The 19,095-nt window shown below is 33.5% G+C and overlaps 1 non-coding gene across 1 annotated transcript; it reads right to left on the reverse strand.

Moving 5' to 3' along the window:
• Positions 1-11,604: 11,604 nt before the first annotated feature.
• On the reverse strand, positions 11,605-11,732 carry LOC149262335 (U6atac minor spliceosomal RNA). Its single transcript, XR_016261419.1, has one exon. It is a non-coding gene; the product is annotated as a U6atac minor spliceosomal RNA (small nuclear RNA).
• Positions 11,733-19,095: the final 7,363 nt, after the last annotated feature.

Raw genomic sequence — 19,095 nt, forward strand, 5'->3', positions numbered from 1 at the left:
TCCCAAAAGGTGGAAACGGACTAGGATTCCCATCTGGGGAAAGACCTTGGCCAGTAGACTCGTGGAATGTGGCCATCGAGAATGAGCCTGAAAAACACTCGAACTGTAACGAATAACTCTAACTGTTACCGGGAATATTTCGTGGGCAGTAAATTTTATGACACAGGAACAAAACTTGACCTTTTCATGTTTCAAGAATCAAGAAAAGGACGAAAAGGTGACTCTATCTCTTTTGAGGTTTAATGAGTTTGAAAGGACAAGTGCTCAGATGGACCTTTTCTTTTAGGGAGTCTGAAAAGGAACGAAAGTGACTACTCTGGAGAACTAGACAAAAGGTTTACCAAACAACACGTAAAACTGCATATACACCTTGGCAATCATATGAAAACCAAGGACTTTCTGTACGGCAGTCAATCTTCTCGAATTCTATGTTCGGTGCGTTACGGTTTGTAAGGCGGCAGACAGAGATTCTGGGTTCGATCCCCAGTGGAGTCGCCAATTTGTGATGCAGGAAAGTGTTCCCTCTGCGGACAGAGGCAACCCCTCTAGCCCTAGAGTTGGTCTAGTCACAAACAAGGATAGATCAACAATAGCTTTCCTTAAACAGTCATAGTTGGAGGCCTACCTCAACCGGTGGTCGATGGAGTTCCATTGCGCTACTCCAGCTTCTGCTTCATTCTCCTAATGAGTAATCAAGCTGGGACAATGCAAAGGAAATACAACAAAGCACGTAACCGAAACAACAATGATCTATTTACTCACAAAGTCAAGAAGTCATGAGCTATCAAGTACATTACATACAAGACATAGGAAAACATCATTGACTGCATTAATTATGAAATAAGAGTAAGCTTACAACCAAAGTCTTGACGTCACAAGCCTTCTCAGAGGGATCCAGCCAACATGTTCCTCAAGCATTCACTCTTTGAAGATGGATCTCCCAACATACAAGTCTCTCTCACTCACAAGTTTTACACAAGATTAAAGGGCACTTCACAACCTTCCTTAAGCTATAAACAATCCCACACTTGTCACACTCACACCAGCTATCTAGCAAACTCACAAGCATTAAAAGTACTATCAGCAACCATTCCAAAGACTAAGAACTCCAAACTAGCAGCACATAGCAATGGTGGGAGTTTAAATAGGAGAAGGAGTCTCCATGAAAGGTGGAAGCGTGAGTTTATCTCCAAGGAAGGTAGCACAAATGATGGAAAAACCACGCCAAAGAAAGGAGGGCGACATAAACTAGGCCAACAACCAGGTCTGGAGTCATCTGGAAGGCCGACCGTTGGAACAAATTCGCCCAATCTGGATCATCACGGGCGCATAACTGGTATTTCACGCTGACATCGCTATTGAATGACGTAGCTAGTCGGATCATCGCTGAAGATTACAAGCAACAATCGCGCTGGCAGATAAAATTGGACCATCGCGGGAATCAGATGTACTTCCGCAATGGCAGTGCTTCTGGGCTATTTTGGAGCGCCCTTCAGCGCATTTATTTAGCCAACAGACGCGATGATGTAGAAACCTTTGGAAAAGTGGGTCATTTGGCAACATCAGAGAGCATTTGTCTAACATGAGCATGTATGACTTGGACACATGACATAGTAGGAATACTGGGATGAAGGCAGTGACAAATTACTGTGTAACAGAAATGACAAAAAAAAACGGTCACCATCTCATAATGTAAACTATTCACTCGAAGAATACATGAGAGAACATTTAGAGTGGCTAGTATTAACCAAAGTAAAATATCAGATTGCTTTGGGTAAACGTATGATTGTCCGCATGATATACAAAAAAACCTGGGATGAAATATTGTATAAAAGAAATAAATTCCCTAATCTGATAATATTCTTACGGTTCACATGGGCTTTCCGTAAAAAGCATCCATCTTGTATTCTTGATGTCCAGTCACAAGGACTTAATTGTGATCAGATTTCCCGTGGGATTTGTTGTACTAAAGCCTCCACTGTGTAAATAGTTCAAGCATTATATTTCTTGTAGGCTTTGATCAAAAGTATCCACTTTGTTCTGTTGGAATCTCTTTCCATAGGATTTTACTTTTCCAGATTGGAATCTTTGTGCAGATGTCGCTTTGGCGTTTCCCGAAAGCAATGATTCCATCCACCTTTCAGTCAGTCCACTAATGGCCTACAGTAACGCTTGTCCCCTCATTTCCTATATAATGAGGGTAAGGCTCATTGTTGAGGCATTCGGAGGGAGATCGAGTCTTAGAGTGTCTTAGAGAGTCATTGTGTCAAGAGCCTCTCCTACTCTGCAACTGCTGACATTCAGTTTGATCTGCTTGCATCACGAGAAGAAATCAATTCTTTAGGTGATTTGGGAGCTTGCGCATCAGTGTGCTCGGCACTGGTGAGAACCTAAAGTGGCTGAATCAGTTTAGAAGTCTTCAAGTCTGTATATGAGTCCAGTCATATTCTGAGGCAGAGCCTATCTTTTTCCAGGTAGCCTTCAGTATTGCTTGTTCCTTGCAAACAACGTAAAGTCCAATAAATGCGAAGATAGTCAATCTCTGATAAAGAATCTCTCTGTAAATGTTCTAAAATCCATTCTGAAATAATATGAGTACACCATTCCGCATTTGAATACCTCTTGAGCATTTATATTGTCTGTTGTGGTAGTAGTTATCTTTGAGCTTTCACCGAAGTTCACAGGAAGTTCATCAGAGGTTCACCAAAGGAACAAAGGGACGCCAAGGCTGTTGTTAGGCGAGGAAGTCATTGTTGAGGCCGCCAGAGCATGAAAGTTCTGAGTAGGTTCGCGCTAAGTTCACCATTGGTTCACCAAGAGTTGGCTATCAAGGATAAACGAAGAGACGCAGCAAGTAGCAAGCTTGTGACAGAATCCCCTGCTTAAAATTGGTATCAGAGCTAGTAACGTCTGGTTCTTAAGGTTGGTATTCTATTCTTAAAACTCATATAGAATGGATTCGTTCTGGAAATCTGTTTCATTCTGTGAATTAGAAGAGAGAGAATCCATGGCTGAAGAAAATCCTTTGAGAGATATGTTTGCATCTAGTTCAAGTCGTGTCTTAAACCAAGCCGAGCTTGAATATGAAGAAACTCAGCCATCTGCCTGTTGGGAATTACCTATTATAGCTCCCTCAGAAGTATATAATGACATTTCTGTGTTTCATTTAAAAGTTGTTACTAGAATCAACATAAAGGAGTCTGTGAGTCAAATCCAAGAAAATTCTGATGTAATCTAAACTATCCCCCTGTTGAATCCTAAGGCTTTACAAGCAGAGGCCAAGAGATTGAATACTAAATATCTACATTTGGGATGCATAAGAGTAAGAATCGGTGCTTTAGTCTACCAAGGACTAAATACTTTTGTGCTAGCTGTTGTTAGAGATCTTATTCACAATAACTATACTGATTCTTTGATTGGCAAAATTGTTGCTCCACTTTCTAATGGCCCAGTCTATTTTGACTGTTTTCCAAATTTCTCTATCTATGTTTTTGATGAAACCATTGACCAGATCCTCCAGCTTCAGATCCAAACCACTGGTTTCAATATGCACCAAAAGAGAAATAATATAGCCATTCATACCAAAGGTTGTTTTCGCCATACTAACACTTTATGGCCAGCCATCCGCCATACACCCAGTCGAGACTCCAAGTCAAGTGTCGTTGTTATGACTGATGCTAAAAATCAGAAAATTGAGCATCAAACAATTAAATGGGAAGACTTGACTTTTCCTGAACACTGGGTAGTACAAAATCCCAAGCCTCTGATCCCAAGAAGAATTACCTCAGCTGACATTAAAGAAAATCAATCTTCTGTAGTTTTATCCTTTCCCAGAAGATCCACTATAGACCGTCGAGGTATCGAACAAGCCTATAAAAGTTCTAAATATTACAGGGATCCTTCTACTGTAGATACAACATGTTCCAGTTCTTCCTCTTGTAAACATATTTCTCTTTTTGAATTTGCACAGAGTGTTAACTTTGCCTCTTTAGAAGTTAAATGTCCAGAGTGCCATAATAATGTCAATCTGCTTACGCTTGCCGAAACTGCAAACCATGCCAACCATAATCCCAGATCTGGCATAGCTCCTCCTTCAACCTCTGTTAATCCATGCCCCAATCCCAAGTGCTCAGACATTCCTTTCCCCCATGAACAAGAGTCTGACCATGTACTTATGATGCGTGAGATTGTTACATTAGAAGGAGAAGACCCAAGGCTAACTGAAATGATGTGTCTTATGAGACCTGCTAAGCCTAAATATGGTCTAGGATTCCTTGAGCAAGCAAATGGCCTAATACCATAATGTAGATTTGGTCCAGTCCCTGATGACTGCAAAAAGCCTACTGTAATGGAGATGCACAAATTCTTTTCTCTTATGGATGGTTGCCTGAAGTCTGAAATTAGTGCAAAATGGATTAAAAAAATGCTTAATTAGGACTTGTTCACCAATCCCCAGGCAGAAGAATTTGACAGAAATTATACTCCCCAAGAGAAAAAGGAATTAGTTGAAGACTGGAAACATTTTATGGAAGTAAATAATACATGGATATCTTTTTATTCCTAGAAAGATAATGTTTCTCTAGTAAATGTTTTAATTGGCTCATCATTAGCCACTTCAACCAATAAACATGCTTGGACTGCATTAGATGGAACTAAAGTTGAAACTCCATCAACATTTCCTCCATTCAAAGGAATTGTTATAGGAGAAAACCATAATGCAGCAAAAGCCATTCCACTTGTGCATAAAGATGACAATGTTTTAGGCATTGATGGTAGAATTCAGAAGGCCAGTGAACAATTGAATTGGACAAACACTGCAATTAAATGCCTAGAAATAAATACAACCAAATCAGCAGAAGTCAGAGAACATATTGATAATGTTCAAGTGTCAATTAATGATGTAAATAGATGTTTGAATAATGTACAGTATGATTCTTTAGTTATTCGTTCATATGCTAAACAATCTTTATCAAAAATAGGAGTAGAAGACAAACTAGTTGATCATTTGGATACAACTAAAAGTCTTATTTATGGTCTAGTAAGTAAAGTTGAGAAAATGAATATTTCAAAAACAGAAAGACTAGTTCCTAACTCCTTTCTTGTCAAAAGAAATATAAAGATTCAGGATCCGGTGAAGCCCATAAACAGGTTCCCAGCATTATTCCCCAAAGAAGTAGCCACAACTTCAGAATTTGAGGCTACAGAAAAAGTAACCATTGCATCCTTATTTAAGGAGGATGAAGAAGAAAAGAAAGAGCAGAAAGATCCTGATACACAGATCTTTCCCATATATGAACCTCTTGAGCATAGGTTCAGTAAGTATCCAGCACTTGATATTGAAGGCAAAGGTAAGCTTCCTGAAGCACATACCTTTTTTCCAGAATCTCACAGAGAGTGGAACATTGACAACATGAGTGTTGGTCAAATCAGACAATTCAATGACATGATGTATACTGAATATAAACTCATGTGTCTGAGAGGAAAAAGTGAGATTGATGCTTGTAGAACGATCATTTAGTGTTTTACTGGAACACTGCTCAGTTGGTGGGAGATAGAGTCATCTCCTAAACTTATTGCAAAAATGGAAGAAGAAGTATTGAAGGATGAAAATGGAGATGTCATACACAATCCAGATGGCACCACTATCAGCAATATGATAGTAGCATTGACATCAATGATCCTTGAACATTGGTGTGGTAGTGAAACAGAGATTGCAAATAAAAATGAAGTTATTCTTATCAATCTGAAGTGCCATAAAATGTCACAGTTTGAAGAATTCCATAGAGATTGGACACAGCGGATATATGCAGTCAAAGACTCCAAGAACTTGTTATGGAAACAAGTTTATCTTACAACCCTGCCATCTAGGTTTGTAGATTACATCAGATTACAAGAAGTCTTCCAATTACCTTTTGAGTCCTATACATGGGGATAAATCTATGCCCATATTACAAAGACACTGGTACGTCTTTGTACCAGCTCAAAAGTAAATAAATGTCTGGAAAATCTTTCCAGACTACCAGATAAAAAGTCCATTTGCAGCAAATATGGACTTACAGCAGATGATCCTTTGGTAAAAAGAAGAAAGGCGAAGAAGAAAGCAAAAAGAGAATTCAAAGAAATCTTCTACAAAAATCGAAGAAAGTATCCAAAAGACAAATCAAAATACTCCAAACCAACTCGAGGCCAAACCTCTAGAGCAAAGAAAGGGTATTATAGGTTTGTCCTAGAACACACTACTATAATCCCTCTGACATTCACCTGCACACATCCAAGCAGGAGAAATGGAATAAGCTTAGTTGCTGGCTATGTGGAAAAAATGGACATACTTCCTCCAGGTGTCCAGAAAGTGGAGACTCAAAGAAAAACAAAGGCAAGAAATTTGAAGCCTTTGTTCAGAAAGGGAATCAAGTTAAGCAAGAAGGTAGAGGACCAATACAGTGCATGAAATGTGGTTCTCATACACACAAGACAGAACGCTGCCCCAATGTAACAATCAAAGAGTTAGCTCCGCAACACCAGATTGAAGAATCGTCTTATGACTCTTTCAGTTCTTCTTCTGCAGAAGAACTACAAGCTCATATACAGCGATATTCAAATTCTAATTCTTCAGAGTGTTTATGTTCTGAATCTGAAGAATGTGCCTTTCAAGTTCACTATGATTTTGATTCAGAATTCTATAGTGATTCCAGCGAAGAAGGGGAAAAACTCAAACCCCAAAAAGAAAAAGTTCTCATGGCTGCAACCGAAGAAGATGAATTAAAGATCCTATCCCATATACGAGCCATGGAAGATGGAGAAATGAAGAGCCACCTGACTGAAGCATTCATGGATCAGCTCAAATTTAGTGCTTCAAAAAACTCAGGTAAAAAGTCTCTGTTTATCGATACATCATTTGAAAGAAACTCTAAATCTTTTCAAAAGCATCAACAAAAGCCTGATAGGGTGAAATCATTCACCTTAAGAGAAGTGAGTCGCGAGATTCACAACATTATTAAAAACTTTATTTTTTTCATGATATATACATAATTATTTTTAAACAATATATAATATATAATTGATATTAAAATGTTTTACATAATATATACATTAAATATTTTATCAGCACACCCATATTAATTTGTATTAAAATATATTATTGAAATCCCTCGTAAAATCTCTTGTATTAAATTTTTTTTTAAATATAAAATTTAAACCTCTTATTCATATTTTTATTTTTTATTTTTATTTCTAATTACTTCACAAACTACTTTAAACCTATTCATTTCTATTTATTTATTTTCGTTAGTTTTTTTTCAAATCTACCCGTGTTCTCTCAGACAGACAGAAAAGAAAGATCCGTGAGTCGGCCCCCCTCCCGTCTACCTAAGACTTTGGACAAATTTTCCTGCTGAGAATTATGCAACTAAGCAGGAATCTTCAATTAAAAATCATTTATTTATAATTTTTAAAATATGTTTCCAATTTACTAACTTCATCATATTTAAAAATGAATTCTACTGGTGAGATTTTTCATTGATGAGAGGATGATGTTGTGTTACGTCATCTTAACAACTGCATTTGTATTAGTTTTTTTTAATGCATTTATTTATATTATATTGATGTGTAATTAAAATATTTCAAATTTAGTACTTAATGATATTCAAGGTTTATTATTTTATCATGGTTTCATTTAAAATATATTAATGTTGATTAAATTATTTTAAATTTAATATTTAATATTATTAATTGGATTTGGATTTTATTATAACGGAATTAATCTCAATTCTCGTACGCATACATACAATTTTTTTAATAAATAAGTTAAATAAACAGGAAAATATGTTCTATATGATTTTTAAAAGTTGATTTTATTTTTTCAAACTTTGTACAAAATTCTCATTTTTTTAAACGAATTAACAAATGACCAGAAACATTCACGGTTTTACTGTATCTTTTTTTTTTCTAATTATTTTTTATCACGTCCATTATTTTACACCCGACCATTTTTATTCGTTGAAATAGGTAGACCTGTCACGAAAACTTTTCCATTAAGTTCTTAATTTATTTATTTATTTTTTTCATGTTTTTTTTCGACCAACGCTTAAAAAGTACTTACAATCTCCAATTTAATAATTTAATCGTATTATAATAATTTAATAAAAAGTACTTACAATCTTCAATTTAATAATTTAATCATATGGTAATAATTTAATAATCATATTGAGGAAAGTAAGTCTTTCCATGTTTTTATTTTTTAAAAGCTTTCCCTATTAATATTTTTGCTTTCCCTATTAATATTTTTTTAATAATTTAATTATATTAAGAAAAAGTAAGTCTTTATCATGTTCTTATAAGTATTTATTTATAGGATTTGAAGGTGTATCTTAAATTTAAGAGATGATTATTAACATAAATTTATTATAATGATGATTTAAAATAGTATTTTTTATTTTCAATTCTTTTTTTTTTATGGTATTTTGGGAATTGATTAACACTCAGTTTTTCTATAAAACTTATAAGAATTTGTTCTTATTTTAATAATGTTTATATTATTCTTTACTCTAGTTAAGATAAATAAATACTTTCGATTTTAGAGATTGAAGAAATACTTTTAATTTTTGAAATTGAATTATGAAAATTAAAAGTATCTCTCTTCTTAATTAGTGTAAAGTATAAGATAAACATTGTTAGAAATTAAAACAAATTCTCACAAACTCCATAATGAAAGGTGTTGGTCAATTCCCAAAACACCATGGGATGAAAAAGTTAATCAACTTTGTGATATTAAGAGGGTTGTAGATGAAAAACACTTTCTATTAAATTATTTAAATCAAATTTCAATATAAATGAAAGAGATGGATATTATTAGTTGTGAGGGTGGATGAAGCTAGCCTTAATCCTAGTGGTCTGGGTGGGCGCTTGGGGTGGATGTGAGGTCGAGGAGCCGACCTCCCTACCGCTAGTGTTATTGTTCGACTCCTTTGCTAGGAGAGTGCCACTTGTTTGTGTAATTGATCCTTGTACTCAGTGGCCTATGTATCGTCTATTGTTGGAGAAGCGGAGTTGGGAGGGAAAACCCTGTCGGCATGAGGTGAATTGGTAGCTCGATTTAGAGCTCGGTAGTGGCAGTCTGTGAAGTATTTCTACTATCAATGTAGGCTCAACAACTTAGGTTTAATCCCTCCTGGCTCCATTCTTCATGTATGATTCACTTCATGGTTTTGTAAGTATTGTGTCACTCATCGTGTTAGATAACCTTTTCGTGCTAGGGTTTGGAGAAAACTTGGGAAAAATTGAAATTTGGTCTGGATTGTCTTCGCTTGAGAAGATAGAGGCGAGTACTGATCTAAGTGTGTTATATTTCATGTTTGGTCTGTCCAATTTGTTGTATGCATCATCACCCTCCTGCTTCAATTTAGCTAGGTTTAAGTGTGGAATGTCTTGTCTCTAGGCTTGCTTGTGTTTATGTCTCTCACAAAATTTTTAGTTTTTTGTGGGCTACAATGGGGGATGAGTGATTTGCCTTTGGGAACCCGGGAATAGTGGTTCCTCTATTGGTTTATTCTAGACTAATCATTGTGTTGGTGACAACACTGTTTATTTGGTCAATTTGTGCTCTGATAGATTTTTTCAAGTGACTATTCTCACTAGGTTCTTGGTTGAGGTTGTTTGGGTAATTGTCATAGGCTTGAACCCCTCCTACTCGCAATGTCCCCTAGGTAATGCATGCGATGCAGGAGGGGCAGAGGTGGAAATTGCTCGCAAGGAAAATGAGGGGCTCAAATTTTCACCCAAGATTTAGCCACAACATATTTTAACGTAGTTCCTCCTGAGACGTGGTGGGAAATAAGAAAATTGGAAACTCATGCAAGTGTTGAGAGACAATCCTACTCCGACTCTGAGATACTAGAGGAGGTTTCTTGTTGGTTTCCCAACCATGGTTACACCAGGGTATGGAAAAAGAAATACCTCAATTATGTTGCTCTTCACTCGTAGATGAAGACTTTGCTTGGTTTGGTAATTAAAGAAAAACAAGTAGAAAATTACAATGTGTTTGCTTCACTAGAGGGCATTAAAAGGATGTTGAGGAACCGATGCTTCTCCATGGATAAGCTAGACGCAATGCTGACCCATGTAGAAGGGCATATTCATTGTGACCATGATACTGTTGCACCCCTTGGATCGAGTGTTAAGGACCCTGATCCTATTTCTTCTTTTGACTCTTAATGGTTATTAAATCTGCTAGTATATTTAGACTTTTACTATATTTTGTACTGTCTATACAAAATGTTTGGTTTTTTTGTAATCTGGGGACCTTTGAAAAGAAAAGTTGGAGGACTCTCCTAAGTAGTAAGAATCTCCACTATGGACACAATGTAACATCGTTGTATTTTTAAAGATATTATGGTAATATGAAACCTTTTAATTTACAAAAAAAGTAAAATTCAATTTCAAAATATTTGTCACACTAACAACAATTTTAACCTTTCAACTCAATAAGATTACGGAGATCTTAAAAATGATTTTGTTAACGTTTTTAAAACATAGAATAAATAAGACTTTGAAGAATTATCATGGTCATATTAATAATTGATATAAATTATTTTATTAAAAATAAATATTGAAATATTTTATTTATATTGAACAATAATTGTTTTATATTAACATTTTAACAAATTAAATTAGAATATATATTTTTTAACATTATAAATAGTGTGAATTTTATTATTATTATTATTATTTTAAGTTAAAAAATTAATATAAATTTAATTATAGAATATTTAATCTCAAATATTGAATTAAATTTTAAAAATATAAGGATGATGATTATTAATGTCCACTAAGATCAATATGGTCTATTAAACTTTAATGAAGTAAAAGATTAATTGAAACTCTTTAATATTTTGTTTCTGTGATTAAAAAAAAAAGAAATAAACATTCTTAGACTGTAATATTTTTGCTAACTTAACAAAACAAAAATATTGATAATAAAATAAATAATATATATATATATATATATATGTATATAATCTTTTGTTTTGAAATAAATTAAAAAATAATAATACTAAAAGTCATATTACTATATTTATCTTTACGTAAATATTTATTATTTTTTTTCGAAAAACAATTTATTAATTAATGCTAAAAGAATATTTTTTAAATTAAATTTATAATAATTTTAATAATTTTCCAATATAATTATGTTTTTAAAAAAATAAAAAATATAAATATTTTATAATTGAATCTATATCAGCTTTTCAAGTAGGTGTCACAATCCTAAATTTAAAAAAAATTGAACCGCTTAATATTTATAATCGAATCTATATCAACTTTTTCAAACACATGTCACACTTAAAAAAATTGGAATGATGAGATTGTAGTGTGAAAAGTTATGGTTTAATTATATGAGTGATGTTACCTATAATCTTGTGTTGATAAATTTTATTCTTTTATTTTTTAGGTTAGTTTTTTCATTTATTTTTAAATTAGATTTAGTATGAGTTAGGTTTAGTTTTAATGTTAGATGAAAGAATAATTTGTTTCTTTGTGTGAGATGTTATTATAAGAATTGTATATAATTTGGTGAAGTTCCAAAATTTTATAGTATAATATTATATTTTTTTAAACTTGGGGTAAGATTCAATTTTGGTAGGGGCGGAGAGCGGTTAACCGCGTGTGATAAGAAAGTTTGAAGATTGTTCCCGTTTTTGTCGAGGGAGATGCCAACCATCTCTCCTTTCTACGAACACTTTTTGGCAGGTAAGAATCCATAGGGATTTGAACCAATGACCTATCACAAGGAGTGTCTGATCAGCGCATCCATTCACCGTCAATTCAAAACCCCTTGGGCTAATATGATATTATATTTATATGTAATTTTTATTTTTAATTTTTTACCATAAAATTTAAATTAATAAATTGATAAAAAATAAAACTTTACACAAATGAATTAATATACACATTAACATAGTTTTATATGATGGTTTTATTTTCTTGTTAAAGCTTTTTTTGAATAATAATTTGATTTTCTGCATTACATTTACATGAACTAGGAACACCATTGAATGTATTAGTAATATACAAATATACTTATAAATCCCTGCTCGGATTTTTTAAAGTTCAATAGGTTGTTTTTTTAGTGGTTTATTAAGTAAATAATTTATTTTTTAATTCATTTTTTTTTTTAAATTTTGGCATGGTGTTATTACTTGGTAAGGTGTTGTTATTTAGTAAGGTGTTAGATGAAAAAATAATTTGTTCATGTAAACTTTTTTAGAATGCAAAACATAATGTGAAAATTTTTATTGTTTAAAGTGTATTTTTGAATTCTTTAGAATGCAAAACATAATGTGTAATTTTTTATTGTTTAAAGTGTATTTTGAATGCAACATAAAATATATAGAAGACCAAACTATAAAATATTGAAACCACTTTAAATATTTTGACTATAAAAACTTATTTTTTTTCATGATATATACATAATTTTTGTAAAACAATATATAATATATACAATTGATATTAAAATATTTTACATAATATGTATATTTAAACAGTTTATCAGCACAAATTAAAATAATTTTTTATTATCAATATAGTTTTAAATATATACCAATATTAATTTGTATTAAAATATATTATTAATATCCCCTAAAATATCTGGTATTGAAATATTTTTTTTTAAATATAAAATTTAAACAAAATATTCGGACTTTTATTTTTTTTAAATTTTAATTACTTTATTTTTTAAAACTTTTAATTACTTTACCTAAATTTACTTATTCAATAATAATAATAATAATAATAATATTATTATTATTATTATTATTAAAAAAAGCCTATCTAATGGCGAATGCTATCCGGTCATAAATGAACCGCCGGTGTATAATCCCACCGTTCGATTTAGGCCTTAGCAAAATCGAACGATGGACATATACACCCACCGCGGGTGTATATGCCCACCGTTCGATTTAGGCCTTAGCAAAATCGAACAATGGACATATACGAGGGAACTATTCTCAATTCTTGGACGCATACACACAATTTTTTTAATAAATAAATTAAATAAATAGGATAATATATTCTATGTGATTTTTAAAACTCGTTTTTATTTTTTTTAACTTTGTACAATATTTTCATTTTTTTTAACTAATTAACAAATGGCCAAAAACATTCACGGTTTTACTGTATCTTTTATTTTCTAATTATTTTTCATGACGTCCATTATTTTATACCCGACAATTTTTTTGTCCTTGAACTGAGTTAACCTGTCACAAAACCTTTTCCATGAAGTTCTTACCTTTTTCTCCATGAAGTTCTTACTTTTTTTTTTCACGTTTCATTGTTTTCTCGATTATAAAAAGTACTTACAATCTCCAATTTAATAACTTAATCATATGTAATAATTTAATAATGATATTGAGGAAAGTAGGTCTTTCCATGCTTTTATTTTTTAAAAGTTTTCCCTATTAATATTTTTTTAATAACTTAATTATATTAAGAAAAAGTAAGTCTTTATCATGCTCACGAAGTATTTATTTATAGAATTTGAAAGTGTACTTTAAATTTAACAGTTTAATCCTATTAAAAAAACCTATATTATATCTTACAAATTTGGGGTGGAATTAACAATTAAAGAATTAATATTATCATAAAAATTATTTTTTAAAATAAATAGATAAATAATGTTAATAATGAAATGGAAAAATAATTATATATATAATTTTGAGGGTTAGTTTAATTGGTTGATTACCTGTTATTAAAGCATTTTTGTTATTAAGAGGTTACATGTTTAATTCTCTTGACACCCTCGGGTTTAGGTTCTATGGTTGAGCTGACAAGAAGTGATATTTTCAAGTAGATCTGCCTAGCACAAATATTCCGTGGATATAGCAATCACCAATCTCTAGGGTTTTCAAACCCCACCCCCCCGCTCACACACACATATATATGAGGACAAATCGGGTTACATGGTGATGACGAGGATCCTAGTTGGGCTAAATCTAGCCTCTAGCCTTCCCGATTCATTCTCGATTCAAGTTGGTTCCAAGATTCACAACAGACTTTGGATTACGAGAGCATACCTACAAATACCGATGATGCCACTCATACGGGCACCTAGGGGATGTTTAGATGGGTTTGCAAATCCTCAAGGGGAATGGACTCTGCTAGTTTCCCCATTCAAAGTGCAACAAAAGGATATTGAATTTCCAAGGAAAAGTTTTCAGTTCCCTAATTTGACTCAAACAATAAAGGATTGATGCTTGTTGATGCATTAGGTGAATTTTGAGGTAAAAAATGGGCCTCAAAACTAAAAATGTACTGACAAAATTAACTTTAAAAGAACCATTAGGATTCAAGATGATGATGCCATCCCTACGGGTAAATATTTTAGAGGGAAAAGACAAAGTCTACCTTTTTTTTCAATTATATTTTTGTCTTATCTCCTTATAAGCTTACTCAAATTTCAAGTATAGATACTCATTGAATGCAAAATTAAATTCCGCATCCAACAAGTATTTTCTCTGCATACTTCTAAGTAGACCCACATAAAAAAATTGAAAAAACATGAAAAAACATGTTCAACACGCCTCTTTTGGGTATTTTAATTGTTTCGATGTCGATCTATTCAGAAGTATACAAACTGGGTACTCATTGGATGTGGGATTTAATTTTACATCCAGTTGTTCAACACATAAAATTTGAGTGAACTTATAAGGAGATAGTCGAAAATACAATAAAAAAAATTGGTTTCCTTTCTCTTTCTTTAAGAACTTGTAATTCTTCCATGATCAAGTTGATCAACCTAGCAACATTAGCTATCAGGAGAGGTTTCCACAACCCCGGTGTCTCCCAAGGCTATTAATGGAGGGGGTGGCATGACTTGCCCCCTCCAAGATGATTACATGCATAAAATTCAATCACACATGTTTGTGTATTGGCGCATTAACATTTCTATGCTCGTGTTGGCAATGGGGAGAGTTTCAATTTAAGGTTCCAAGATAATTTAAATCTGTTGCAGGTAGGATCAACCCTTTCCCCATTTGGCTTGGTAACATAGGTAGTCCAACTAAGAAAGGGGCACTTATGGACTAAAAATTGTTTTTTCATGGAAAAAATGGTGGATGGTTGTCTAGTTCTACTGAAAGCTTCCCTAGAGGTTCTGGGAGTCATTTACCCATAGACGGACTTACCAGCTGCATGGTTAAGAGATTTATTATACCAGAGGGTTATCTTAATTCCAGGAGGTGGAGTTGTCTTGTAAGAAATGAGAACTTCATTCCCTTGATGAGTCATAGGTGCTATTGTTGTGGTAGCTGCAAGGTGCTTTCTGGCTTGGTGTCAGCTTCCTTCCATTTTGGTAATTTTTGTTTTTTATGGTTACTCATTGTTAAATCTAGGAATTCAAGCAATTTTGAATTTACATGGTGTATTATATGGTATTTTGGAGGCTTGTGCATTTTCAGAAGGTGTCCTCTTCCTTTCATGACGAGTTCCATTATTTAGTCTTCAGTTTGTTAAAGGTATTCCTCTTTATCTCTGGAAATTGTGGTTTATTTGGTCCTTGTAGGAGGTTTATTGGTATAACAAGCTTGTTCTAGTGGTCTTTTGCCTTTGGCAAGGTCTGTTTAGAGTGTCGTTACTTGTTATGGTTGTGGTGTTGAGCTACATAGCTTTGTTCCTCGAGCTATGATCGTGGCCCTCTTCTGGAATTTATTATGGTTGCCTTCTGGTGGTTGTTTTTCCTTTCTATGACTAGTCACCTCATTGTGTTTTTTGTTTGTAAAAGGCCTCCTATTTTCTCCTCGGAAATTGTCGCTCTTTTTTATCTAGTGGGGGGTATATTGGGACTCTCTATAAGCCTCAATGGTGTGTATCCCTTGGTTTGGTCTTGTTAGGTCCCTATAATACAAGTGTATTCCCTCATTGTTTTTTTTTTCTAAGTAAGGCTAATTCTATTAAAAAAGAAACAAAAGTAAAATTACATTGAGGCCCCAGCCTCAGCCGTTATAAACATTGTTCATCAAGAGTATCTAAACTACCCAATTTTGGGGAAACGAGTTTGCCATAACAAAAGAAACCATACATCAGACCTTCACACAACTCATAATAACACAGAAGAAGTTTTGATAGAACAACCCTTCGTCCAAACAAAAAGACTAACATAACAATTGACTTAACTAAACCAGTCAGCAGTTGAGGCCTTAGTTGGTGTATGGGTGGAAGCGGATGCCACGTGAATTCATTTGAGCTCATCTGGGGTTGGAGTCTCCTCTACACAGCATGCATACTGATATCAGTCTTCTCCCTCTTCCAACACGCCACCTTGTGGCCCCCGCGCAGGAGGAATGCCACTCGTGCATCCAGCCACAGCCAGCAAACCAGATGCTTCAACCGAGCTGCCACCTAGTGGCCGAGTGTCTTCAGAATTTCCACCCTCTGCATGCAGACCACCACTCTGAATTCCCCTTCCCTCTTCCGCCAGGAGCTTCCCTAAGTCTCAGCCATTTCCTTGTCTACTCTCCTCCTGATGCTGCGCTTCAGAGCTTCTCAATGGCACGTCTTGCAACTTGATTTCTTCAAAGAAGACAATGGTTATGTTGGTAGTGATGATTGGTCTGTTTAGGTTGCTACGAAACCTGAACTGGGTCGAATGGGGGATTGGAAGAGGGGGTAGAGGGGAGGTAGCAGCATGAAGCCTGAAATCGCTGTGTCTAGCACCAGAAGCTTGCGCACAGCCCCGACCACTATGAGTGTTAGGATGTCGGCTGTGAACCGAGCTATGAGGGGGAGGATTTTCATGGGGAGGAAAAGGGGAGGCAGGTTCGAGGCTCTGCGCTACCTATGGGCGAGTGCTTCCACCGCGAGTGCCACCCCTACGACTCCTCATGCGATGGCGAACCATGGCAGAATGGCGGGTCGAGAAATCAGAGGGAGAGAAGGCAGAGGAAAAAGGAAAAGGATGAACAGAGGACGTTTGGGCCAGATTCAGAGGGCAAAGCCTGGAATGGGAGTAGTGATGCCCATTACCAAAGTCGACACAACATGGTAGCTAGCAGCAGCTCCCGGTAACAGTTCGATTACAAGGATCTCCAGCTTGGGGCGGGCAGATACAGTGGGATGAAGGGATAACTGAGTGGTTGGGAGGCTCCATTTCTAGGCAGATGATGTCCAGGTCTCGGCCCAAGAAGAAGCCATTAAATGTTGCTTGCAGGCGAGCCCAAATTCGTCTCAGGTGGGCATGGGATGGTGCACTGGCCACCATTTGGCCCTTCCGAATGCCGCCCAACAGTCGAGTCCACATTTATTACCTCGGTGGTCACCCGCATCCGGGTGCGCTTCTTCTTCCTGGGCCCTTTCATTCTTCACTAGTTCATTATATTCCGTTAACTGGTTTTCAGTGGCTAGAGTAGAAAGTGAGCCAGTATAGAGATCCCTTCCGCTATCCACCCTATATTAGCTAAGAGATCAGCTACTCTATTGCCATCTCGACGAATGTGCTTGAGGTTGACCGCTCTATGGGCAGAGAGCCATATTTCAATGAGTTCCAATCGGCTCGCCAATCTCCAATTGTTGCTCACTTTCATTGATGGTGTCCCCTGTAAAATCTTATTGACTTTGTTTATAAGGATTTGCGAATCACCTTCTATTAGAAGTGGGAAAAAACTGTGAGTTTGAGCTAGGAGAAAAGTTGGAGGATTCTCCTAAGTAGTAAGAATCTCCACTATGGACAAGATGTAACATTGTTGTCTTTTTAAAGATATTATGGTAATATGAAACCTTTTAATTTACAAAAAAATAAAATTCAATTTCAAAATATTTGTCACACTAACAACAATTTTAACCTTTCAACTCAATAAGATTACGGTGATCTTAAAAATGATTTTGTTAATGTTTTTAAAACATAAAATAAATAAAATTTTGAAGAATTATCATGGTCATATTAAAAATTGATATAAATTATTTTATTAAAAATAAATATTGAAATATTTTATTTATATTGAATAATATTTTTTTTTATATTAACATTTTAACAAATTAAATTAGAATATATATTTTTTAACATTATAAATAGTGCGATTTTTTTTTGTTAAAAAATTAATATAAATTTAATTAATTATAGAATATTTAATCTCAAATATTGAATTAAATTTTAAAAATATAAGGATGATGATGATTAATGTCCACTAAGATCAATATGGTCTATTAAACCTTAATAAAGTAAAAGATTAATTGAAACTCTTCAATATTTTGTTTCTATGATAAAGAAATAAATAAATAAACATTCTTAGAGTGCAATATTTTTGCTAACTTAACAAAACAAAAATATTGATAATTGGGTAAAAATATTTTTTTTGGTATATAATCTTTTGTTTTGAAATAAATTAAAAAATAATAATATTAAAAGTCATATTACTATATTTATCTTTTTTAAATATTTATTATTTTTTTCCAAAAGCAATTTATTAATTAATGCTGAAAAATATTTTTTTAAATTAAATTTATAATATTTTCAAATATAATTATGTTTTAAAAAAAATAGAAATAGAAATATTTTATAATTGAATCTATATGAGCTTTTCAAGTATGTGTCACGAATTTTAAATTTAAAAAAAATTGAATCGCAAATATTTATAATCGAATCTATATCAACTTTTCAAACACGTCACACTTAAAAAAATTGAAATGATGAGATTGTAGTGTGAAAAGTTATGGTTTAATTATATGAGTGATGTTACCTATAATCTTTGTGTTGGTAAATTTTATTCTTTTATTTTTTAGGTTAGATTTAATTTAAGTTAGTTTTAGTTTTAATGTTAGATGAAATTTTGTTTTTCATTTATTTTTAAATTAGATTTAGTAGAAGTTAGGTTTAGTTTTAATGTTAGACGAAAGAATAATTTGTTTGTTTGTGTGAGATGTTATTATAAGAATTGTATATAATTTGGTGAAGTTTGAAAATTTTATAGTATGCTATTATATTTATATGTAATTTTTATTTTTAATTTTTTATCATAAAATTTAAATTAATAAATTGATAAAAATAAAACTTTACACACATGAATTGATATACACATCAACATAGTTTTATGATGGTTTTATTTTCTTGTTAAA

This window comes from Pinus tabuliformis, chromosome 6 (genome assembly GCF_031772625.1).
Source record: "Pinus tabuliformis cultivar Carrire ecotype Pingquan chromosome 6, CPIR1, whole genome shotgun sequence".
Classification (NCBI taxonomy): domain Eukaryota; kingdom Viridiplantae; phylum Streptophyta; class Pinopsida; order Pinales; family Pinaceae; genus Pinus; species Pinus tabuliformis.